The 26440-nt window shown below is 42.2% G+C and overlaps 1 long non-coding RNA gene across 1 annotated transcript in view; it reads left to right on the top strand.

Annotated features, from left to right (window-relative positions):
- LOC105086726 (uncharacterized) overlaps window positions 1–26440 on the top strand; it is a 49395-nt gene that overhangs the window by 3580 nt on the left and 19375 nt on the right. Inside the window, exon 2 of the long non-coding RNA XR_836949.3 lies at window positions 11070–11279. This is a non-coding gene — a long non-coding RNA (uncharacterized LOC105086726). The remainder of the gene's footprint in view (window positions 1–11069; window positions 11280–26440) is intronic.

Genomic DNA, 26440 nt, shown 5'->3' on the forward strand with positions numbered 1-26440 from the left:
CTTTAGACATTTAGGGCCAGATAATTCTTTGTTGTTGGGGCAGTCCTGTGTCTTCTAGGATTCTTAGCAACATCCCTGGCCACAACCCATACTTGCCAGTAGCACCCCCTGGTGGTTATAACAGCTAAAAATGTCTCCAGACAGTGCCAACTGTCCCCTCTGGAGGAAAATTTGTCCCCGGTTGAGAATGACTAGTCTAAAGACCATATTTTAGTAAGAATGGGAAAGGCAGTGGATGATTTGGGCTGGAGAAGAACAGTCATAGTGAAAACATAGCCTTTGGTTAGTTGTAGAAACTATTAAAAGAGCTATTGCAAATGGGGGAGGAGAATCATTTTGTGGGGCTTCAAAAGGCAGAACTAAGGCCAACAGTTGGAAATTACAAGGTGACATGTGGAATCTTTGAAAAAGAATTTCTCAGCAACTCAGTTATTCCAGAAATAGCGAGTTACTTGAAATAATTTGGGTGCCGTGAGTTCCCTGACACTAGCAGCATTCAAGTAGAGGCTAACTGCTTGTCAGGAATGTTGTGGAGGGGGTTCTGAACTGAAGAGGGATTTGGTTAATGTAGATGATTGCGAAGTCTCTTCCAACTGGAGAACTTTATGTTTTAATCCAAGCAGAGCAAACTGGGAGGAGAAAGTGGAAGCCTTTAGGGTGTCAGGCCAGAAGGTGTCACATAAGGTGTTGGTGCTGCTGTCCGGATCCGCTCAGATCTCACTGTTGCTGTACGTCTGATGGCTTGTTTATACAAGCCCCTGGAGACCTTCTCTGGCTGCAAGACTGTGTTTAGCTAGTGCATGAGGCAGACTAGCAGTGGTGGGGCATTAACTTTGAACCAGTTTTGGATGGGAGTTGGTGGATAAATCCCCCAGCTCCCACACTCCTCATCAGGATGACTCTGAGGTATGTTCCACAGAGTCTCCAAGGGGTCTTCAGGAGGAATGAGCCTCAGTTGCTTGCAGCAGTACCTACTCATTAGAGCATCCTGTGTCACCTTGCTTCCATTTCCTGTCTCACTTCCCTGCTCCACCATCCATGATCCCTGGAATCACTTCCCTAGTAAACTTCTCCCATTCAAATCATTATCAGGTTCTTCCTCGAAGAGAATCTAAGGTAAGACCTACGAAAGACCTAAGCAGGCTCTGTGGATTTGGTTGCAGAAAGGGGAGTAAATGAGAGACCCTTGTCCTGAAGTTTGAAGCAAGTGAAACAGCTTTAGACTGGCACAGACCAAGGAGAATGATGTTTGAAGATGGGAATATAGAAGTTAAGAAAAGAAGAAGGCTTGGGGAGGGCCACAGTGTTTCCACAGAAGCAGCCTGATCAGGACAGCTCCCAGGGGGTGGGGAGGGTGATCTGGACCACTCTTCCTGTTGAGCTCTGTGGAGGACAGAATCAGAACAACTGATCCAGTCATTCCATGAGTCTGTCCTCCAAGGACTTTAGGGACCATTCAATCAGTAAATGTTGACTGAACACTTGCTATAAGCCAGGCCCTGTGCCAGGCTTTGATGATGCAGAGAGGAGTAAAATACAATCCCAGCCCTTGGAATTTAAGGTCTAGCTGGGGAGACAGACTCATTAATAGACAGTTACACATGGAAATCTGAGGGAGCAGAGGAGGGTCACTAACTCAGATTGGGGTATAGTATGACTTCTTTGGATTAAATATGGGGAAACTGAGGCCAGAGAAGAAAAGCTGATAAGGTTGTATAATTCCTGGACATTGCTGTGGACAATAAATGTTTCTGGTGATAGTCCATTTTTTTTATAGCACTATCTTTTGTATTTGCATTGGAAAGTGTTGCCACATGACTCCCTTGCCCCTACCTGCTCTTGGCTTGATGATCACAACTTGCTTTTACCTGACAGCTACTGGTGGTTTGAGTTTTGCTTTTTTGTGCCCTCCCAACCCCCACCCAACTATAGGGATCTTGTGTTTTGGAAGTGTCTACTGTTTTTCCTAGTCAGTCCTTCCTGGTCCCATTATCTGAAAGCTTCCTCATTACCCTCTTCTGCTTCTCCTTAATGCCTTTCAGCTTCCAAAATCTGTTATGACAGTTACCCACCCACCTGATGTGCCTCACATTGTTTTGTTTTGAGTTCTTTTGTGCTTAGCACTGATGCTCAGAGAAATGCCTCCTGCACCTTGCAGGGCAGATAATCAGACAAAGCCCACAGAATGACAGCGGAAGATAATCAGTATGTAAATCCCATCCCAAAACTCTCCTTAATTTTTTTCTGAAAGTATTTGGAGAAGAATCTCTTTGCAAGTTGAGAATGGGCACGAAGAAGGCAATAGGTTTTGTGTTTCAGAGGAGCTTGCTCCTGTGTGGTTATGTGTGGAAGGAAAGTTGGAAGGAAGGCAAGCTTTTGCCCTTTAAAGTCCTTTTAAGAAATGGACCGTTTGGTTAAAATATGCACATGCACCCAGAGTGGTATATTTCCTGATTCTTGACAGCTGCTCAGCCTCTTCCCTGGAAACTCCTGCTTCAGCCCTTGCATTTCTCTCCAGCCATTGATCTTCTAGAGTGCCTGAACACCAAAGTTTGGGGCCCAAATGGACTCATCTTTCATTCTAACAGCATTAGGTGCTGCCAAGGCTCAGAGGTGCCTCTTCTGCATGACTTAGCAGCAGGAACACAGCCAGGGCCCCTAACTCTGCTAGGTTGTCGCCTGCTCAGCTGTTAGTCATTCCAGTGCTCTGCACGCTGGGGGGCCATTATTGCTTCTGTAGTAAGATGGACGTGATAGAGGGGGAGTGAGGCTATTCCGACTCAATATCTGGCCTCCTTCTAACTTGTGTGTTGCTTTTCTAGACTTGTATCCTATGGAAAGGAGACTTTCTATCTTAGTTCTCTCTTTAAAAAAAATTTTTTTTTAACGTTGAGAACCGGTTGACTAATTCACTGTCAACAGTAAATACTTGTTGGATTCCAAAAATGGTTGACCTTTGTGGAATGATTAATGTGTGCCAGGCACTATGCTACACCCTGAAAATCATTATGTACTTTAATTTTCTCAACAACCCTTCAGGAAGGCATTTGGACAGAGATTAAGAATTCAGTGTCACACCACTAGCAGGACCAGGATTTGAACCTGAGTCTGACTCCAGAGCCCAGGAATCCACTTATTCTGCAGACCACTTTCAGGGTTCTATGAATACAAACAGGTGTAAGTTGTGATACCTGGCCTCCAAAAAACTTACAAACTCATAGGGAAGATGAAACGCTAAATAATGCCAGATACTATCTGCTAAGTGTCTTATCTGTGGGACAGATAGGTAGGAACTGACCAGGAAGAGGAAAAGACCCTTGAGGACAGGGGTGCTCCAGAAGTCTCCATTGAGGAGCACAGCATTTGACCAGCCTTGAAAGATGGAACGTACTTAGGTAAGCTGAGAGGAGGGTATTGACCAAGATACAAAGGACTTCAAACACATGGGTTCAAGTCCCAGCTCTGACATTTATGCAGTCATAGGAAAGTCCCTCATTCTCTTTATTGATCTGTTTCTTTTACTATAAAGAGAGAGGCTAAGGGAGGTGGTATGGACTCAGGGAGAAAGCAGAAGTTTGGAACCAGAAAAGGCTTCAGAGAAGTAGAGGGAAGGTAGTGATTTGAGGGGAAAGGAATGTTGACAAAGTTCTCTCTTGACTTAAGTGGTGGTTCCATGAGTAATTTCTGTGATAATCCATTGAGCTGTAGAAGTAAATAAAAAACACATAGCTTCTAATTTTTATTTTGCCTTGGGCAAGGCACTTGTCCCTCTGTTTCTTCATCTGTAAATTGGAATAATATCTCACAGGCAGATAACAGGATAAGGTGAGCTGATAGGGAGTGCCTACCAGTACCTGGCTCAGTGTGGATCCTTAGTCAACATGGGCAAATAAGAGTATGAAACCAGCATGGCCCATATTTGGTGGGCAAGCAAAGGCCTGGAAAGAAACAGATGGAGCAAAAGGAGACCTTCTTAACCCAGACAGATTGGAATGCATGTGAAGAATTGGTACTTTGGTAGGTTTTTGCACTAAGGAAGATACTATTCATCAGAGATGGTTGAATTGAAATTGTTTCCATGTCATTCAAAAAAAAAAAATTGTTCCCTGTCAGAAAAACTGACATGTAAGTTTTCCTCCTAGGTTCTTCCTGATTCCAGTCACTCTCCAGAGCTTATTTACAGCAAAGTAAACTCTTTCTCCCATTGCTTTGATAGGCTTTGGTTCAATTTATTCAGCCATTGACCTCACTGTGAGGTTGCTGTGATGCAGTATTGATAGGCCTATCAATTAGCCAGCCTCCCATAGTCTGTTTGTAGGAGCCATCGGGGATTCTAGTCTGTCTCATAAGAAATTCAGCTGCTAGGGACAATGGACTGAGCCCCTCTATAAATCTGGAATCTCCATGAGGAAGCAAATAATAGGGGAAACCATACAGTACTTATCCTTGGCTTTCGGTCTCCTTTCCCACCAGGAGCTGCCAAAGACAGAGAGTTTCCATGGTGAGTGATTCTCTGATTGGAGTTTTCATCGTGTCACCGCATCATCTTCTTTTCCTATGCAAAATCTACTCCCAAGACCCAGCTTCATTACTCCCCACTGCCCATTCAAACCCTACTCTTTAGCTATGCTAAACTACGATTTCCCAAACATCCCATGTCGTTTCCTGCCTCTGTAACTTTGCTCACACTTTTTATCTGGGGCATCCTTTCCTCCCTTCTTCACCTACCTAAGTGCCACTCATCTCACGGACCTGACTTAAGTATCTCCTCTAGGAAGCTTCTTAGGCTTTGCCTCTCAGGTAGGGTTTGGTTCCCTCAGGTATGCTCTCGTAACACCAAGTGCATCCCCTATAGCAACCCATATTATTTTTGTAATGTTCTCCCAGAGATTCTGATGGTGAGCTGCCTTTGGGCACCTTTGCACTTAGGACACCCATCACCAACCCTATATTTACTCTAACTGAAGATTCACCAGCTGAACCCCTTTTTCTTTCATGGCAGAAGCAATGATCTCTCTTTGAACCCATAGCAGGGTGATTCTTGTTTGATGTTCTCTCTGAACTGTAACTCTAGGTTACTGCAAGTTTTGGACTTTGTGCAGGCCTGCTCAGTGACAAACCTGTTCTCTAAAAACTTAAATACAGAGCTGAGTAATTCAAACATTTGATTAACCACAACTCCAACCATTTTACATCTTGTAAAGAGTTTTGAAAAATCACTAGACCTCAAAACTTAAAGTGGACCCCTGATGCAGATATTTTTTCTTACATTTGACAGTCCATATCCCATGATTCCCATCTCACTAATCCCCCGGACCTAGCTATCTGCCTTTAGAAAATTACCTAGACAGAGGCTAAGCCCAGTGATGATAATAGAACCCTTCTTTAGTGCCTTCATGAGTCGTATGTTTTATATACATCATCTCAAGTAAGCCCCCTTGACAAGCTGGGGATATTAGCATTATTAGTTCCAATTTATAGGTAAAGAATCTGAGGCTCAGAAAAGAAGCAGAGCTGTCATTCAAACCTAGATCTACTTGAATCCAAATTCTGAGTTACTGAACTACTCCTCCCCATGGTGTTCATGTGTGGTGGGGGGCAGGGGGGAGGAAGAGGACGAGGAATCGAGGTGGAAAGACAGCTTTTTCTTGTTGGGACCTGCTGCCTGTTACGCTTTTCTGTCCCCACCCGCCATCGCGTTCTCATGCCAGTAGCAGCCAACACAGGAACAGCCTTTGATGCTCCAAGACAAACTTCAGCAAAGTAAGTTGAAATGTTTCTGCAGAAACAAGCTACCCTTCTGCATCATTTCAGAGCCTCAGTGGACCCACAAATATCATTTCCAGCTAATCACATATGCGCCAGACAGTTATGATATACAATAAATGATTAACACATTCAGCTGATTCCCTTGAAGACAATTCACAAAATTTATTGGAAATCACTTTTATTCAAGATGACATGTGTATTCTTCTTTCTATATTTCCTTCCTTTGCTGATTCACTGTGTATTGTGTCTGAATCATTTGGCTTTTATAACTCAACAGAGCTGAATGGAAGAAATGCAGATTACTGCTGGGAAAATGGCAGATTTGCCTCATGAGAAGTATGGTTGGAGCACTCTTTGGGATCAAGAGCTTTCTAAATCTGAGCACTTGAAGAGGGAGATAACCATCCCATTTGGTTCAAAGCTTCCCTTGGAGATTGAGTTCATCTCCCCAAATGCTACTATTTGCTGATGGGAGAAAAATTATACTGGATCCCCTTGGTTTGTAGCAATTAGAGTGAATTCTCCTGGGGCAGACTGAGCCCTCCAGAGCTTTAATTGGTTCTAATGTAGAGTGGCTTAAAATAATTCACTCTTCCACAGGCTAATCTCTCATTTCCCGGAGCAGATTGAATTGTTCAGAAATGATCCATTGAAAGAACTCTTCTCATTCAGCCCTAGATTTGTGGCACATATTTCTAGAAAAAAAAAAAAAAAAGGCTGATGTGGGGATTGGGTGGAATGAAGCTAGCTGGGCCTGTTTTGTGACTCCAAAAATTTTTCTCCAGTCTAAACAGTCTCATCCTTGTCCCCCAAACCTATTGATGAGCCCAGGACAGTGGGCATTAAGAAAACCATTCTGTCCCTTCCCCACTCAGAGTACTGGATGGCTAAAAAATAACATTAAGCCAAGTGCAACTGTGTGGAAAGGGTGCCACAGTACAAGTTCTTGCCCTGGCCCTACAACCAACTGGCTTGGTTTTTTGTCTGTAAAATGAACCAGTTGGACTCACTGCTCTCTGGAGACTCTTAAATTGATTGAAGAAGAGTTTGATTAAATCCATTTCATTATTCTAAAACAGGATTTTCCAACCTCAGCACGAATAACATTTTGGGCCAGATTATTCTTTGTTGTGGGGGCTGTCCTGTGCACCTAGGATGTCAGGAAGTGTCCATGGTCTTTACCAATTATATGCCAGTAGCACCCCACCCTGAGTTGCAACAACAAAAATTATTTCCAGACATTGCAAATATCCTTTGAGCGGCAAAGTTGTTGAGAATCTTCAATAACTCTCTATTATCAAATAGAAAATGCACTAATTTATTACATATGTAATATTTATAGAGTATTTACTAAGACCAAAGCTAACTGAGACACAGCCCCTGTCCTCAAGAAACAGTCTAGTTAGGAGGACAGACAATTATAATCTAGTGTGGCATATGTAACGATCAAGAGAGATTGAGAGGAAGAAAGCGAGGGGAGAGGGTGTGGTTGAGGTGGGAGGCAGAGGGAGCTCAGAAAGCTTTTTGGAGAAATTAATGATTAAATGGAACATTAAAGGATGAGTAGAAATTAGCCAGGCATTCCTAGCTGGGGAGACAGCCTGAGAAAAGGCATAATGGTAAGAATAATGACCTACTCTCACAAAAAGCATTGAATTGGGGAGACGTGGGGATGAATCCGACAGAGACCATCCCAGCTGTATATGGTCTCTTTTAACATTCTATTCTTGGGAAGGCGTTCAAAACTATAAAGAACTCCCAGCCACTGTTCTGCTGAGTCTCCAATAGAGTGTTACTACCTTGGAGCTCTCCAAGGTACTGAACCATATCAATCTGAACAGCAACTGTCTGTATAGAACCCTGCTCCTTTCAGACCCTGACTCCTGCCCATGCCTGCTGCCCTTGGCTGATGCCATGTAGTGGAAACAGAATAGGTTTACCAGCTCAAATGATTCAAATTAAGAAACAGACAAAAAATTATAAATTATTATTATAAATGGTAAATTATGCTGTGTCCGTATGAGTATTGCACAGTGCTTTGGTGGCCTTATTTTTTTTATTATTTATTTGGAATTTTATGTATTTTTAAGATACCTATGACAGCATGCATTTCCCTGAAAAATATCATTTAAACTAAAATAAAAAAGAGATTTGGAATCAAAGGATTGGGATGTGAATCCTAACTCTGTCACTTCACAGCTGTCTGACCTCATGTCAAGTAATTTAATCCTCAGTAGTCATTGTTAACTCAGCTGCAAGAAGGAAAGCAAGGGACAAACCTTCAGTAATTCCCCAATGCCTACAACGCAGATTTCTTATGGGTCTTAAATGAGCTCAAGCACATGTACCTACTACCTACCATGTTGCTTAAATAAGAGAAACATTTAGCAAGTGCTTGTTTATTTCCTACCCCACCACTTGCTGCTCAGTTTTCTGCTACAGCAAGAGGAAGCCTGGTGTGTAACAAGGTGGCAACAGGTTTTGTAGGTATGGACATTCTTCCCATTCTTGAGGCCTTCATTAGAACAGAACTCTGAAATGGGACTAACTCTGAGCATAATTATGTGTTATTTCCACACCTGGCTCTCAGTACATTAGCATCTAGACCCTCACCCTCATGGCAGGATTCTAGAAGACTATTCCCTGGGTAATGTGACTGTCTGAAAAGTAAATGCCTAAAGAATTTGGTGTTCTTCCAACAAACAGCTGAGCCAGATCACCTTACTCCAAAGCTCAAAGTTCTCATGTCCCCCTGCTGCTCAGAACTTCCAATTAGCCTTGTTTTAACCTTCCCACTCTATCATGAGCATAGAAGAAGTTTTACATCTAAGGCTCTAATATGGAAGATAGAGATAAAAAAGAAAAACAAACAGAAAAAAACAAACAAATAAAAAAAGCAATTTGGAGGAAATAAAAACTATACAGGGAAATACCACAAATAGTTCAATAATGTACTTTGAGAAATAAAAGAACTTCCATGAAACAAGAACAGGATGCTATTTTTAAAAAAAATCCAAGGACCTCTTAAAAAGCTCTTGGAAATGAGAAACCTGGTGGCAAAAATGAAAAACTATAACTGGGTATTAAGGTACTATTGAGGAAATTTCATCTCTCACTCCCCCCCACAAAAGAGCAAACATACACAGAAGGAAAATAAGAGAAAACAGACTAAAAAGAAGGAGGACCATCATGAATGCCCAACATGAGAATTATATCAGTTCTAAAAACAAAGAACAGAGAAAATGGGGAAAAGTAGGCTATTCTCTTAGAAATAATGCAGGAAATTTCCCAAAACAGATGGAAAGGAGCCACTAATTGTGCAGTCTAATTAATGAAAGAAGCAGCGCACAAGGCACATAACATCATTGTAAAATTTCAGATCAGAGGGGACAAAGAAGAAAATCTACAAATTACCAGAGGAAATATATATGTATATATATATTTGGTATATATATATATACATACCAAAGTTCTGGAGTCAGAATGGCTTTAGATTTCTCAATAGCAATATGTAAAGCAAGAGAACAATGGAGAAACACCCTCAAAATACTGAAGGAAATTATCCCCCATCTGGAATTCTATACTCAGCCCAACTATGAATAAAGCACTATAGAATAAAAACGTTTCTAGACTTGTACAGTCTTCACAAATTTCTCTTCCCATGCATCCTTCCTTGGGGAATTACTAGAGTATAGACACCACACACACACACACACACAAAATAGATAGTAAGCCAGGAAGGAGAAAGACATTGAATACAGAAGGCATGAGCTCCAACACTGGAGAAGAGTGAAAGAAATACCCAAAAGGGTGGTAAGCAGTGGCCTCAGATTGACAGTTGTGTACCAGGCATGGAGGACAACCAGTCCAGATTAGAATAGAATGCCTCAAAAGATAGGTCTGTAGAGAGTTGTCATCACCAAGATCCCCACTGCTGTGGGTTCTTTTTTTTTTTTTTTTTTAATTGAGGGTAGAATTCCTGGGTGAGTCTAACTGAGATGATCTGTTTTTGACTTCCCTTAATTATTTCTGAGGAGGTTGGTGCTTTTCCCACAGCATAGCCTGTTTTCTGGGTCAACTGCAGATGCTCATTTCACCCCACGGAAGTGTTCTGTTTTGGTGTCATTCAGGAGCTGCAGGTAGACCCTAGTGAAGCAGAACACCCAGAGCAGCCCACACTCTGGACCACATTTCTTCTGGCTACCCAGTGCCTGGCCCCCACTGCAGCCCTACCACATGTCCAACTCTGGTTTCTCAAGACCCACTCATGACCTTGTCCACCTACTTCCCCAGAAGGGGCTCTTGTAAACTCTTGGGGAAACTGAAACTGGACTGACCCAGAGACTCTGTTCAGTGTATCTCTCTCCCAGACACCTTTGTCAAACAGGGGCAACATTGCCCTTTCATCCTCAGCTAGATTTTTGCTTCTACTCAATAAACATTGTTTAGGAATATATACCTAGGTAGTAAAACTATGAAAAAAATCAAGAGAATGATTAACACAAAAATCAACATGGTGGTTATTTCTGAAGAAGAGGTTGGAGGTTTTACTTAGAGAGGAGCATTTGGAGAACTTGTAAGTTACCAGTTAGTGTTCTATTTCTCAATTTTTGTGGTAAGTACATAGGTGTTAAATGTACTATATTTTCAACTCTGTTTAAAATATTCTTTGATACATATAATATACTTCATAGTAAAAATTTACCTAGCAAGCAAAGCCACCCTGTGAAGCAATGAAATTGTGTAGCTTGAGCTAACTGGTAACCATCAGAGAACATTTTTGAGTGTCCCTTCTGTTTCCAGCTGGAACCCTGACTATTTAAATATTTCAGTGCCCCTGACCAGTGGTACATTTTCATATTAATATGGATTTTGAGAACCAAAAAGTCCTCAGAAGCCCAAACAAGTAGCTGTCTAATGGGGTGGAATTCCAGGCGGTATTCCACAGGAGTTCCCATGTCAGCTCTCAGATCAGACTGTGTCGCAGGTTGTTTTTACAAGCAGCCTTGTCCAAGGGAAGATACGCATCTAAAAACATCTCCCTCCAGTGAGGGGTCTGCAGCTGTGGCTTTTTGTGGAAAGATTGTACACTGGTTTATTATTCAATGAATTATACTGCTAGCTAAGTATAGACCAGCCTGGGGGGATTTGCTTCTGACTTGTGGAATTTTTTAGTTCTTTTCAAACTGTGTCCCAGAGAAAAGGAGGACCTCCATCCAGGCACTGGCAGGGATGCCCAGTTCTCACCAGCATCCTCACGTTGCTTTAAGAGAGAACATTTATTTTTTCTTTTTTCACAGAATGAGTCAGTTGCTGACAGACTCCTAGGATCTCTCACCATCTTCCTGTTGCCCCTTCCCCTCTGAAGATCAAAGCTCACCTCAAGAGAACCTCCAGAAGGAAGAAATAGCCAGCGGATCCCCCAGGGCCAGGCAGGAAAAGCAAGTAAACAAGTGATTGACGCACTTTGTAGACAAGCTGGAGGGGCCGCCATGCAGTCTCTGCTGGGGGTGAGCATGAGTGGGGGAAGCTGAGGAAGCCGTCCAGGATGGGGGCGGGCCCCGGAGGGCTGGGGCAGCAGCTCATTGTTCCCAGGGTTCCCAGGGAATAAGGCAGGCCTCCAACAAAACAAACGTGCGAGAGGACCAGCTATTTGTGTTGATAAACACAAAAAGAAGGGAAGTGACTGGCTGGAGGGAGGGTGATCTTTAGTGGAATGTGTCTTATCCTAGCTCCTAAGGGACACCAGAGGAAGAGGGAGAAGGAACTGGGACGAAAGGAGGCAGTGTTGTTAAAACGCAGGGGGCCCAGAGATGGGCAGTCCTGGGTTCAGATCCTGGGGCCTCTATTTCCTAATTCTGTAGCTTAGCCCTATTATTTAACTTCTCTGGGCCTTCGTTTGCTGTCTGTGAAATGGGAATGATACTTCTCACCATTAGGTTTCTTTGAAGGCTTATTAAGATAATGCACTTTTAGTATCTGACACAAAGTTTGTTTGTTTGTTTGTCTTTTAACGTTAACTATTGTTGTTAGAGAGGTGTATCAGTGAGGGGTGGGGACAGGGGAGGAAGCAGTGAGCTGTGGGGAAACAGGTCTACGTGTCAAGCACCTGGGTGTTCATCAGGGGTCTGGCCTAAATTCACCACATGAATGTGAACAGGTAACTCCTGTCTGTGGAGCTGAGCTTCACCAGCCCGGAACAAGGATGCTGATGGAGGTCTCCCAGGTTCATTCTAGTGCCAAGATCCTGGATTCTAAAGAACTGTAACTGAGGTGTGACTAGTAAATTCTCTGACTTAAAAATCATGCAGAGGTAGGCAAGTGCGGTGTTTGTTCCCATAATACTGGTCTTCTTGAGAACTTTGGTTTTATTATAATGATGCTGCCATTTCCCAAATGTTTTCAGATTCATTGGTTTAAAATTGTCTGCAGAGCTAGTTCTTGAAGCCAAATTAGAAAATTATCTCATTGCTTTGTAGCCATGATTACTTTTTTTTTATCAACAAGATGTTATGAGGGTCGTAAGTGCTAGTTTTGTGCATGAGCAAAAAGGAAGCACCAGTGGGTGGGAAGTTAGGTCTGTGTAAGGCGTCAGACATCGACACACTTGCACCATGTCCTATGTGGCCGGGAAACATGGGGTTGCTCTTCCTATCAGTGGAGGTCCTCTAGGTGGGTGTGGGGGATCAGGTGATGCCTGAGGACCAGGTTCAGAGCACAGCCCTCTCAGTGGTGGCCTGGTGGACAGCCACTCTGGGCCATGTTCAACAGCTGCCCAAGAATATGATACAAAAGCCCATGGCAACCACCTGGTGAAGCAGTGTGATGTAGACATCCAGAACCTGATCAGCTCCACCTCCAGAGACTCGAGCCAGAAGCTTCTGCAGAGGCACTTAGAAAAGCTCAAACAAACGAAAGGCTAAGGTCTGAGTTTCCCACATGGGGTTTTTAGCCATATGAGCCCTTTTGGGGCTCTCTGGTTCCCAGGGGGCATTTTAATAAGGTATTTTTCTGTTTTTTTAAAAGGAGGGCCCAGGGTCATCAGCCAGGGAGGGGTGGAAGCAAAGATTCAGAAACAGTAAGAGATCCTTCACCAGGTAGATGGGCCTCAGCACTTCCATCCCTGCCACAGATGCAGCCGGAAAAAATTAAAGATTCTGGGAGAGCAAGTGTTGGCAGATGGCCCCAGGGGGCAGCTGGGGCCTTCACATAGGAAACAGGTCTGAGTAGAGGCAGCAGAAAGAGCCATCAGCAGAGAACACCAAACTGGAAGAAACAAGTCCTGCCCTCAGCAGACCCATAGCACCCTCTGTGGGTGCTCAGATACCACAGGTTAGTCACCCTGGTTCTCCCAACTAACAAGAGATAGGAGCTGGGCTTGAGTGCCTGAAACCCACAGGTTTATTAAACACAGCCCAGCATCTCATCTGTCCAAGATGCGATGGACAAGCAACCTTAACTCTGTCCCAGTGTGGCATCTACAAGGACCAGGCTCTCCCAGGTGATGTCCGAGTTCCCCTGCCCCGCTAGCTGGCAGAGTGTCTTTGTTCCTTTCCAAGGAAACCATTTCTCAGCCTCTCATGCAGTCCATTCAGCCCTGAAGCTGCCAGGCAAGTTTCAAACACATTTCTGAAATGCCTTAACCTGAGCCTGCCTGATTGGTTTATCAGCCCTGGACCCAGGAACATTTCCTTACAATGAGCAGTGACATTTACAGCTTCGAGAAGTGCAAGGGAAACATTTTTCTTGTTGACTCCTCTCTCTCTCTAATGAAGTGGCCATTATCGTCTTTAAAAGGTGGATTCCGTCAGTCAAAAATGTGCCGTAACTTCCCACAGGAGAAACACTGTAAATGTCAGAAACCTGATAGTGCTGTCTGAAGTGCATAAAATCAGCGGCCTGAAAATTGTAGAACAGACGTGCTTCTTCCTTTTGAGCAGCCAAAACTGGCTTTGTGGGCACACGACCTGCACAGTCACCCAGAGTCCTGTGCTCAGAGGACCCGGCTCTTGGTTTCATAGTCTGCATTTAAAACTGGCATTGCACAATGTGAAGAACACTAAAATTCATGCTCATAATTTAAAACCTTATTTTTTTTTCTTTACTTAGAATGACCTTTAAATAGCAGATAAAAACCAAGCATGATTAGTTGAGAAACCAAAGAAGAAAGAAAAAAACTCTCTATTTTTGTACATTTAACAGCAAGTGTTCCTGCTTTTTATAAGGAGCCCTGCATTTTCATTTTGCTTTGGGCCTTACAAATTACGTAGCCAGCTCTGTCTGCAGCAGTATAAAAACCAGCAGATGTTTCTATCATAAGGATAGAAAATAAAAATAAACACAAATTACAAGCACTTTGGCGTAACTCCACCTAATGATAACCACTTTAGTCGAGATGTCTCTCCCCAGTGTGTGGTCTGTTCACTGTATGCACGTATTTATTCTTGCCTGCACTCAAGCTATCCACCGTTGGACACACAAATTTCTCTCCATTCCAGTTGGTATTTTGTCTGAGGTTGGATGTAGAACACTTTTTAGGTAATTGCGATTGTATTGATCTATCTATGAATCGTGTGTGAAAACAAGACTCTTTCTTCTTCCTCCCTGGCCATCTCTCAGTAGTCTTATCTCTCCACCAGTTATAATAACATGTTAAAGGCTCCCATAAGTCCTACAGTAAAAACAAACAGACGAAACATCCAGCCTGTTTTGTTTTGATTAACCGAGAATATTTTAAACTTGTTATTTTCCTAACTGGTTTCAGTAGAAGATGCTGGAAGACCTGAGAAGCTAAGGGGATTAGAGTTTCCAGGGAAAGCTTTCAGAGAGAAAGGAACTTCAGAGGGGGAGAGAGCCAGGGATGTGTTGAGGGCCCTCTTGAGTCTTCAGCTGAATTCTGAGAAATGCACGCATATGAGGAAACCACCAGAGGAGATGGGGGAGGGGTTTGGAGATGGGGAAAGAACCCCCTGCTCACCACTTCTACTGATCCATGCCGCAACGTGGATGAATTTCAATAGGCATACTGAGTTAAAGGCCAGACCCACCCCCCAAAGTAGAAGAAGAAGAAAAAAAAGTATGCACTGTATGATACCACTTATATAAAATTTTAGAAAATGCAAACTAATCTAAAGTGGCAGAAAGCAGATCAGTGGTACGTAGGAATGGAGAAGGCAATGAGAAGGGACACAGGGATGGATTATAAAGGGTACAGGGAAGCTCTTTGGGGAGATGAGTATGTTCACTGTTTGACTGTGGCAATGGTTTCATGGATGTATACATATGTTAAAACTTATCCATCAAATTGTACCCTTAAATCTGTGCCACTCCTTGTATATAGTTATACCACAATAAAAATATGAAAATACTACCAAAAAAGAGTAAGAAAAACCAAGAAAACTGATCAAATTTTAAATCTTGAACAAATTGGACAATTAGTTGAACAAATATTTAAAGATATCATCAAAACTTTCAAAAACCCAGGAAGTCTTGAGTCTAGCTATCAAAATGGGACCGCTGAGTCCAGAAAAAAAATTAATAAGGATTCTCATCACTAAGACATATCCTAGCAAAATTACTGGACTTCAGAGATAAAGATTCTTTTGGGCAATCAGGCAAAAAGACCAAAATAGGTGACTTGATGACTTCAGACTTATTTAAGTCAACATTCAATGCTAGAAGACAGGGGCACAAACCCTAAAATTCCTCAAAAGGAAAGCAAGTATGATCTACCATTGTTATGCCCAGCTATCAGCTTGCAAAATACAAAATCAAACATTTTTGAACATGCAAGAATTTAGGAAAGATTATCCTTATGAACTCTTCCTGAAGAAACCCGAATGACACTCAGAATGGAAGATAGTGAGAGATTACACAAGGGACATCTGTGATAGAGAAACTGAGTCCATTGTTAGAAAGAAAATGCCTGAAAAGGACTTAAATTTGTTGAAAGAGTCGGGGAGCTTAATGGTAAATGAGCTTGGAAGTATCGATGTTTCAGAATATGACTGAAAAATAAATGCAGGAAAGCAGCCTTGTCTAATGGCCGGGAAGTTGAAGAATTCCTGAGTTGATTGATACGCCAAGACGCTACTGGCCACTCTGCCTGAGGGACTTAGGCCAGTCTGGGTTTTTATAACGTGCCCTGGGAACATGGAATTTTTACTGTCTTCTTGGGGGTGGTGCATTTGCCAGTTTCTTCTAGGGGAAACACTCATTTCCATGAAGAGTAGATGTAAAGTGATGGAATAACAGATTGCACAGTAGTTTCAAATGATCTTGGTAGAATTAAAAGAAATGATTTAAAAGTTGTCAGATTCATTTTTGGGAGAAATAAGGAGACTTTAATATGAGTTGTATTTTAGATTTGGGAATTATTGTTAATTTTCTGAGATGTGAGAATGGTATTATGGTTAATGTAGGAAAATATTATTTACAGGAGATTTATTCTGAAATATTTAGGGGTAGAGTGTCATATCTGTGATTTGCTTCCAAATTATTGAGGGAAAAAGCATATATCATACATAAAGAAAAAGAAAACATGGTAAAATGTTAACAATTAGTGAATCTTGGTGAGGAGTACGTGGGGTGTTTTGTGCACTGATCTCTCAATTTTTCGGTAGCTGTGATATTTCCAAAATAAAAAGTTATCCAGTTAAGAACAGAACATCAAGGCAGTGAAGATTATCTTTTAGAGGAATCAAGACCCCCCCCGCCAAAAACCCCACATCCCTAAGGAAGTATCTGGCCTTAAAGATACAATCAGATGACTTGAAGAAATAATTCAAATGCACAGGAAATGTGCTGTTTTGGGAACTGAGAAAGAATATGAAGAATTCATTGGAAAGCTGGGACTCTGTGGAAAGGTCACACATTTTCACTACTAATTTTATAAACTTCCAGAGTCGGGAAAGAATCCCTAATAAAGATTGTCTAAATAAAGTGAAGACAGCGCTTGTACACTGTTATGTTCTAGAAAAAGAATTCCAGACTTCACTTGGCAGGGAACTATTATTGCTTGAGCAAGAGAAGACTGGAGTGTATGAAATACTGAGTTCAGTCAATGAATCAAAGCCTATCAGAAATCTTACCAAGCCCTCAGAAGAAGCTCTAGTGTACAGAGTGGATGAAACTCTCATTTGGAATAATTGCACTGGGCTGCTGGAACACCTGAAGACCAGAGTGAGATGATAAAAAGTCAGAGAGGACAGCCAGCACCTACCTCCTGGACAAAATGAAGCGTGGCTGGAAAACAGCGAGCCCGTTTCCAATCCAGACTGCGTGATGAGGTGTCAGCTAGGCACAAACTGGAAGCACCAAAAAGCTGGACAATGACGCTTGGACACAGCGTTCCATCAGTGCTCAACTGGAAAATGCAAGCACAGCCTTGCAGCCGAAGCCCAAGTTCTTAATGACCTGGACAGGCAGAGAGGCACGGCTCTGCAGAAGGATAAATTGGGAGCAGGAGAGGGAGGTCCTTCAGTGCAGAGGAAGTGAAAGCTTATAAGCAGAGAATTTAAGAACATGAATTATGGGGGTGAGGTGGGGGGAATAAAATGTAATAAAACCAGAACTGCTCTTTTTGATCAAAAAGTCTGTGACAGCCAGTACATCGTGGGTGGTGCACAAAGAGCTCTTGTTGGAGAGAAGGGGCAAACTGCCAGCTGGGGAAAGAAATTAACGTAAGTAAAACCAAGACACCGATGTTTCAACCACCAGGGACGATAACTCCAGGAAGACACGCTCATCAAGTCTTACTACAGAGAGGTCCTCCGAGCCCAGACTGCTCTTCTGGCCCACCCGGACCTGTCAGTCTCCTCTATCCAGGGCCAACTACATAATTGTCTGGGTTCAGTGCAAAATGAAAATACAGTTCCCTTGATCAAAAAGCAGAGTTATATTGTATAGCACAGGGAACTATATTCAATATCTTGTAGTAACCTATAATGAAAAAGAATATGAAAACCAATATATGAATGTATATGTACGACTGAACTATTATGCTGTATACCAGAAATTGACACAACATTGTAAACTGACTATACTTCAATTAAAAAAAAAATAGCCGGGAAAAAAATGCCATCAAAGTTACTAAAATACATACCTTTTTCCTTTTGGGATATCTTGACATGGCATGATGTATTTTATTTGTTATTTAATGTCAATCTAGGCAAAGAAAAATTAACTTTTTTCATTATTAGCATGAATTTAACCATTCATCTTTACTTTATCCTATGGCAGTTTTAAAAGCAAAAATAAGAGCATTTATCTCATATGCAGAATCACCAAAATTACACAATTCTCATTTTTTAGCTTATGCATAGAACAGTGGAAATGCCGCACAAAACTAACTACATTCCTTAAATTTTTTGCTTCTTTTTTTTTCTTTCCATAGTCAATTTATCCCTCCCTACCCCTTTCACTTTGGTAACTGTAAGTTTGTTTTCTGTCTGTGAGTCTGTTTCTGTTTTGTAAATAAGTTCATTTGTATCATTTTTTTAGATTCCACATATAAATAATATCATATGATATTTGTCTTTCTCTGTCTGACTTACTTTACTTAGTATGATAATCTAAGGTACATCCATGTTGATGCAGATGGCATTATTTCATTCTTTTTTATGGCTGAGTAATATTTCATTGTGTATAATACCACATCTTCTTTATCTGTTCATCTGTCAATGGACATTTAGGTTGCTTCTATGTCTTGGCTATTGGAAATAGTGCTGCTATGAACATTGGGTGCTTGTTATCTTTCCAAATTAGAGCTTTTGTCTTTTCTGGATATATGCCCAGGAATGGGATTGCTGGATCATATGATAACTCTATTTTTAGTTTTTTAAGGAACCTCCATAGTGTTCTCCATAATGGCTGCACCAATTTATAGTCCCACCAACAGTGTAAGAGGCGTCCCTTTTCCCCACACCCTCTCCAGCATTTATTATTTATAGTCTTTTTGATGATGACCATTCTGACTAGTGAGAGATGATACCTCATTATAGTTTTGTAAATTTTTTGCTTCTTGATTCATGCACATTCTAAAACACTCTCTGCCTTTGCCTTACTGATGAGTAAGGAAGGACTGATGGGAAAAGGAACTATTGAGTTACCCTATCTTCCCTTCATTCTGTGTCATTGAATTTGATGTAAGTAGTTGGTGACTACAGGGAAATAGCACGAGTAAGAAGGGGTATGTTGGAGTTCCTTGGTCGTTCATGGTTCTTAGAACATCACTGCTTGCTTTCTACATTTGAAGCAAGTTCTTGTTCTTGTTCTCTTGGAGAGTACCTTGTACCTTGTACCTTGCTTTATACCTTATCTCACTCAAAACCCACACATCATGGTTCCCCTGGAGTCCTGGGCTCATGAAGCCAAAACACAGGTTCCAAGAGAACAGTATTAAGAATTTCAAGATGGCAGCAGCAGAACATAAAACCAAGCCTGGGGCCTGTCTGAACGTCAGGTTCTGTGCAACTGCACAACTGGCCTGCCCACAAAGCCAGTCCGTACTCTGTCTCCCAAATCATGATTTGCTTCCTGAGTGAATCCTTCTCTCTTGAAGATCTGGATCTAGAAGGGAACTTGTGACTGTTGATTGCCTCTACCCAGTTCTAGAATCCTCTCTCCCTCAACCATGATGACATAGCTGAAGCTATCCCAGGAGTGCCAGCACGATCTCGCCCTGGGGGATTGGACCACCTCCTAACCTGCGGCCAGCCACGTAGGGGGCCTGCATCCATGTTCCTTGTCAGATTGCAGACCAGGAGAGGATTCCCTAGACTGTCATCAGGAATAAAGGTCCTTCAACTAGTTCATAGATATCCATCTTCTGGATCCTTAGTTTTTGGTAAAATCATACATGCCTTCTGGTTTTCTTCTACCACTCACAGTCCCACTGCCATCCAAGGAGTGGTCTCCAAGCTCTGCAAAGGCACTGCCTCACATACACACTTGCCTTCACAAGTGTCACACACAGAACAATCCAGGGGCTTGTCTAGGACTTCCAGCCTGAGTCACTGAATGGAATTTTTGGAACATTTCATATGCTTCAAAATGAAATATGCATTTCCTTTGAATATTAGACTTGTGCTTTCCATTTTTAAAGTTCTTTCCTGCCTTAACCTCACCAAGCAATTCAACCTTGAGTTTTCCAGTTGGGAAACAAAAAAATGTGTGTATTCAACTAAAGATCACCTCTTAAGCATTATCCTACTACATACCTGTTTTAGTTTTAGTTCCTGTAGTTTGGGTAATCGATACATGCTTCTAAGTGTTATGAAAATATAATATGTTTAAATACTTTTTCTTTTCCAAATTCCAAAAAACTTGTCCCATTCCTAATGGTAAGAGATGACTCTCCTGGTGAATCCAAATAATAATCCCCAAACGTCTGTGTCTTGCTTGCTGTATTCCTGCTCTTCAAAGTGTCACCAGTAGCTAAAAAGCACATCTCCTCTCCCTGGGGAGTAAAAGGAGGGTGGAACCACCATGACAGCCAAGCCTCACACACCTTGAAGGAGATGGTTTGAGTCTCAGCTCCTCTAAGGAGCCCCTACACACTGAAATTACCTGATCTCCTTTGGCTCTTTTATTTTTTCGTCTGATTACCCCTGCCTACCACTGGGCTATTAGAGTTTTAATTTAATAATAAATATTAAATAAACAATAATATTTATAATGATAAATATTAAATATTAAGTAAATAATAAAACCCCCAGAGAATAACCTTTAGTTAGAATATTTAGCCCAGAGTTTTTCAAAATATGTCCAGAGACCCCCGACATCAGAACCCCGCCCCAAGAATGGGGGTCTGGGAACTATTAAAGTGCTGACTTGAGCCTCCTGAGCACGTGTTTGAGAGCTGAATCTCTGCGAATCTCAGGCACCTGCCCACTGAAATTTGAAAAGCCACTGACCTAGTTCTACCACCCATTTTACAGCTGAGGAAGTGAAGGTTACCTAGGTCAGGAGCAGGGGAGTGGGGACTAAAAGCCAGACCTTTTCTCTCTTAGGCCTTCCTTAGTCCCTACACCAGGAAGCCTTGTTCCTGCAATTTCTTAATATACAATCTTGAGCATCAATCACCTTGTAAACTCCTACATGACCCGGACCATAAGAGCCAAATTGAGTGTCCAGCACAGTGCAGGGTGTGATGTAGAGAACTGTTATTTCCGCAAGTAGACTGCCGAATGAATGAATGAATGAATGGCGACTCCCTACAGTGAGGCTGTAAAGCTTTCCAGCTCATTTTAAGTTTACTTTTAGGTGTCTTTGTTGCCAGCCATTGCAAATCCTCTTTGGCAGAGGGCTGGGTTTGAAAGAGAAAATCAATCAGGCAGATGGAAGCAGGGAGTTCCAATGGAGCAGAAAACCCCTGGCCAGCCTGCTCTAGTATCCAGGATGGGGCCTCCCTACCCCAACCCCTGGCAGAGCCATCTCTCACTTCCTGTCTCAGCACCCCACCTATACCCTCCTCCTTTAATGCTTGGCTGTGGCTCTATGCCCTCCGCAGGCGCCCAAGGTCAAATCAATCCAGTATTTATAATCGTGTGTTGCCTCTCATTTGGGCTGCTGGTGCTTTGATTGTAAAATCACCCACCACCCCTCATGGGGTCAGGGGTTGGGAGGGAGAAGTTCTTTAGTCTTGTCGGCCCAGAGGGTGGATCAGCCCACACACGCTCCAGGCTTTCCCCACTGCATGGCTGACTGTATTGACTGCATCTCTAATGACAGGATGGCTACTCCCTGGAGTGGGACATACCTTGACTCAGATGGGAGGAAAAGGATCATTGTCACAGGCAGAAATGTGCCCTCGAGATCATGAGAGTACACTTTGGTGGTGTCGATGAAATTAATCAATAGTCAATCTATGAAAGAAATGGAAACTTTGATTTGAGCCAAATTTGAGGACTCTAACTCAGGAACAGCAATTCAGAAAGCTCTGAGAACTGTTCCGCCCATTAGAAGTCAGTGCACAGTTGTATCAGTTTTTTGAGAAAGAGGACTGTACGTTAAATGACGTATTGTTGACAGTGTACAAAATCCAGATCTAAGCACCATGGTGACCCCTTACTAGATCAAGACGGAATGTTATCTTTAAGGAGTTGTCTTGCTGATGCTTGGAGAATGTTGCTCTTTATGGTTGAGCAGGTATTTCTGCCGATAGGGGAGGTCTGGTTGACGTACAGTGCAGATACACAGTGCACAGTGGGGGGAGAGAGGAGGCCAAAGAGCAGAGAACATTTTTTTTTTTATGTTTAAATTTTTCTTGTCTTGCCATAAGATATGAATTTTATCTTACACTGGAAAAGTCTCACCAGATCACATCTCTTTCCTACAATGCCTTAACCCCATTCCTCCCCTTGGATGTCCATATGCTTGAAATGGATGGCATGGATAGATGGATGGATGGATAGATGGATGGATGGACGGAATCACTTTAGTTAAATTTGATGGGTAATAGTGTTAGAGTGTTCGAAGTGAAAGCGCCCCCACAGATCTTTGAGTCCAACACCCTCATTATACAGATGGGGCAACTGAGGCTCAGAGAGAAGGTCCTGAATATTCAGGACCAAGCCTGGGTTTCTAGACTTCTACTTGGGTATCCAGGATGTCGATATATTTTATTCTAGTACGGAACAACTATATACTAGAAGAAGGGCTGCTTGTAGGCCATATGGTGCCTTTTTGCATGTAAGGAGAGGCCTCCCTTCCTCCCCACGGGCACAGCTCTGCTCCAGGGTGCGTGGCTTGGCATGCAGAGTGGCAGCTGGATTTCAGCCCCCACTGGCTGCTTGGCCGGGCACCCTTGTACAGTGAACAACCTTCATGACTTTCACTGGCAGCTCTGGCTAGGGAAGTGCAAAATTTGTCCCTGAGGACGTGACCTGAGCCTTATTTACCTCCATAAATCCCGCCTCATTGAGAGCTGTGCTGTCCCAATACAGGAGGAAGAGAAATGTTTACATAAGGAAAGAAGGGAGGGGGGAGAAGGAGCAATACTGTATCCTTGGGAACTTCACAAGTGAAACTTTGTGAAGGAACAAAACAAGCAGAACCCAAATGGCGGCTTGCTAGGTCTATCTAGCACATGAAAATGCAGCAAAATGAAGTCGAGTCCAATTAGTTTGCTTAAACAATATTAAACTCCAGAGGAGAATGGAAAGATAGCCCTGCTGACATTGCCGTGCACTGCTGAGAGGGGCCAGGCAGTTATATTAGGGAAAACATAAGTTTGTGAGTTGCCAAATAAAAAAGCAATCAGAGAGATAAAAGCAGGCGCTTTCCCCAAACGGAAAACATAACTAAATCATTTGTCAGCTTCCTGTGCAGGGCTCAGACACCTGATCTGGAGACAAATAAGGGGGAGGAGGGTGTTTGTTTTTTTTTTTAATGCTGTTATCTTGAATAGCCTGATTCTGTTGCCTTAAGCTAACTTGGATTAATGTATCTCCTCAGGAGGCTATAAAATTCTTCCTTTCCTCCATAAACCTTTGGAAGGATAGATGATCACTCATCTGCAAGTGAAGTTTGAACCCCTCCTTACTCCCCATGGTAGGGGTAGAGAGGAGGGGTGGGGCGGGGGTGTAGAGAGCAGAGAGGTGGAGAAGAGGCAGGAGATCAAATCCTTCATTATGTTCAGTAGTTCAATAATGTCTTGTCTCTCTGCCTCATTTATTTAGACAGCAAGTCCCTGTCCTCTTTTTAAGAGTCAGCTTGGCCTGGGTCACCCCAGAGCAAGGATTTTGTCATCTTTTCAGAGTCACAGATCCCGTTGAAAATCTGGTCGGAGGATATGGACACCACCCTGCCCTGCCCCAAGAAAAGACATATGCATATGTCTACACACTTCGACAGGCAATTTCAAAGAATTCACGCATCCCCTAAAGCCCATCCTTGGATCCCAAGTTAAAAACACTTGTTTAGAGCCTGGAAAGCAAATCATTTTGGAGAGGGCTCTAGAGTCTTAAATGATAAAGCCATTTTGCATTTGAATGAGTTTGAAGGCCTCAACAACGTTAGGAGCGGCAGCTGGGAAACGAACCATCTTAGAAGCTTTGATCGGGGCCCTGCTAGCTGAGACCCTGGGGAGAAGGGGAGAACCTGGCAGGGAAGTGCTAGCATAGCCTTTGTAAAGGGACACTTCAACATTCAGGAAGTTAGGTCTTTGTGGAAGTTTAGCTTGTAATATATCCATGCTGCCACAAGGTGGCGGTGCTGAAGTCGTATGGCTCTTCTTCCAAATAAGCCTGCGTGGGCATATTTCTGGGTTCCAAAATCAAATCAATTTTCCATTCAAATTTTTTGATCACTTAAGAGCAAATACAGAGAGTCAAATACTCGCCTCTACTGCTTCTCTAGGTATTGGGGATGCAAAGATAAGGGAGCTACATCAGGGTCTTTACATTTCACTCTTTTTACTTCCTGCAGCAGTAATTGGCCATTGTGTGGCTAGATTTTCATTCCTGAAACTCTTTCAACCATTTTCCCTTTCAGAATCAAATAGTGATTACCTGTATACCTTTCCTTTTAATTTCACAAAATTTTGGGGGGCTATGCCTGGTTTTTTTTTTTTTTCTTTCTCTGAATTTCTTGAATTCTGAGAGGATGTAGTCTCTATTCTCTGAATAACAAAGCAAGAATTATTTATTAAGCCAGCTACCTATTATACAGATGAAGAAGTATTACTAGTCACCAAGGAGTTCACTACGCTTTCTTCATAACCTAGAAGTGTTGTTCCTAGATGCTCCCTGCCCACCCATCTCTAACACACACACACACACACACACACACACACACACACACACACACACCGTTCTTTAGGCCACTGGAAGGTAGGTCTGCTTCTGTGCGGAAGCTGAGTTCAGTTTAAGCCTTGAAGGAAGCTTTCTCTGATTATCTCTTAAAGTATTTGTTTTTCCTTCTCTGAATTCTCAAGTCCTTATGATCTGGCATTTATCATAAATTACCTAGCATTTCAGCTACTTGTGTACCTATCATGTCCTGCAGGATGTGTTTCCATCTGCCAGGGCATCTTTAGTGAAATGCTCAGGAAATAACATTGGTTGGATATACCAGTCGGCAGGATGTGAACAGTCAGAGAAGGGTTGTGAGGGAGGGGGTTGTGCTGAGCACGTACAAGAACACCCAGGTGGGAAATCTTAAGGCCCTCACAGGGAAGGGCGACTCCTCCCAGTGCAACCACGAAGAAGGTGTCTCAAAGGTGGAGAAAGAGAGAAGACTGGGAGGCAGGGAGCAGACAGACCAAAGGGAACTTGAATGTCAACCTAAAGATTCTGGACTTGGTTCAGTGGGCAAAGTGGAGCCAGTGAAGCATTCCAGGTAAAGAAGTTTTCAGGAAGATGCAGAAGGGGCGGTGTGGGCTAAGGAAGGACCAGCAGGAACCCACTACACCCATTCTGGGGTGAGATCATGAAGGGTCTGGATCCTGGTGTGCAAACCCTTGACAGTGACCGTGAAGGGTGACTCAAGTCCACTCAAGAGATGGTTAATGGAAGAATGAATTAATAGGACCTGGTGACTGCACAAGGTGTTGCCAAAGACAGTGACATGGGGCCATAAGGAGATGTAGTGCTGGATTTAGGGTCAAGACTCTCATTCAAAAGAATATCAAGTTGTAAACTTCTGATGTTAACTTCTGATATTATCTCCAGATGAATTTGAATATACAATTGGAAAGACACAAACAAGATTCTTTGTAGATACAGACAAGTTGATTCCAAAACTTATACGTGAAGGTAAAGAAATTTGAATTGCCAAAACAATTTTGAAATGAAAAATCAAAATCACAGGATTTGCATTACATTATTTTAAGACATACTGTAAACTAAATTAATCAAGATAGTGTGGTACTGGGGAAAGAATAGACATATAGCTCAGTGGAGCAAAGCAGAGAGTCCAAAAGAGACTCACACAAATATGATCAATTGATTTTTGACAAAGATGTAAGAACAATTCAGTGGTATATTTTCAACAAATGGTGCTGGGACAACTGGAACTCCATTTTATTTTTTTTAAAAAACTCAATCTGTATGCTCATACTGTATATAAAAATTAACCTAGAATGACCCATGGGCCCAAATATAAAATGTAGAGCAACAAAATTCTTATAAGGAAAGAGACAATCTTTGTGATTTTGAGTTTGGCAAGAGTTCTTAGGTATGACACCAAAAGCATGATTCAAAAAGAAAAAGATAAATTTACCTTCAGTGAAATTTAAAACTTTTGCTCTGGTAAGGACAAAGTAAGAAGAATGAAAATTTAAGCCACAGAATGAGAGAAAATATATGGCAACCATATATCTGACAAAGGACTTGTATCAAGAATATATAAAGAATCCTCAAAACTCAACATTAAGACAACCTAATTTTAAAAACAGACAAAATAGTTTGAGCAGACACTTCACCAAAGAAAATACACAGATAGGAAACACACACACACGAAAAGATGCTCAACATTCTTAGTCATTAGGAAAATACAAAATTAAAACCACAATGACATATCATTATATATTAAAATGGTTTAAAAATGTTAATACTAGAAATACCAAGTGCTGGCAAGGATGTGGAGCGACTGGAACTCTCCTGCACTGCTGATGGGAATGCCAGACGGTACAGTTCCTCCAGAAAATGGTTTGTCACTTTCTCTTAGT

Source organism: Camelus dromedarius, chromosome 19 (genome assembly GCF_036321535.1).
Source record: "Camelus dromedarius isolate mCamDro1 chromosome 19, mCamDro1.pat, whole genome shotgun sequence".
NCBI lineage: Eukaryota > Metazoa > Chordata > Mammalia > Artiodactyla > Camelidae > Camelus > Camelus dromedarius.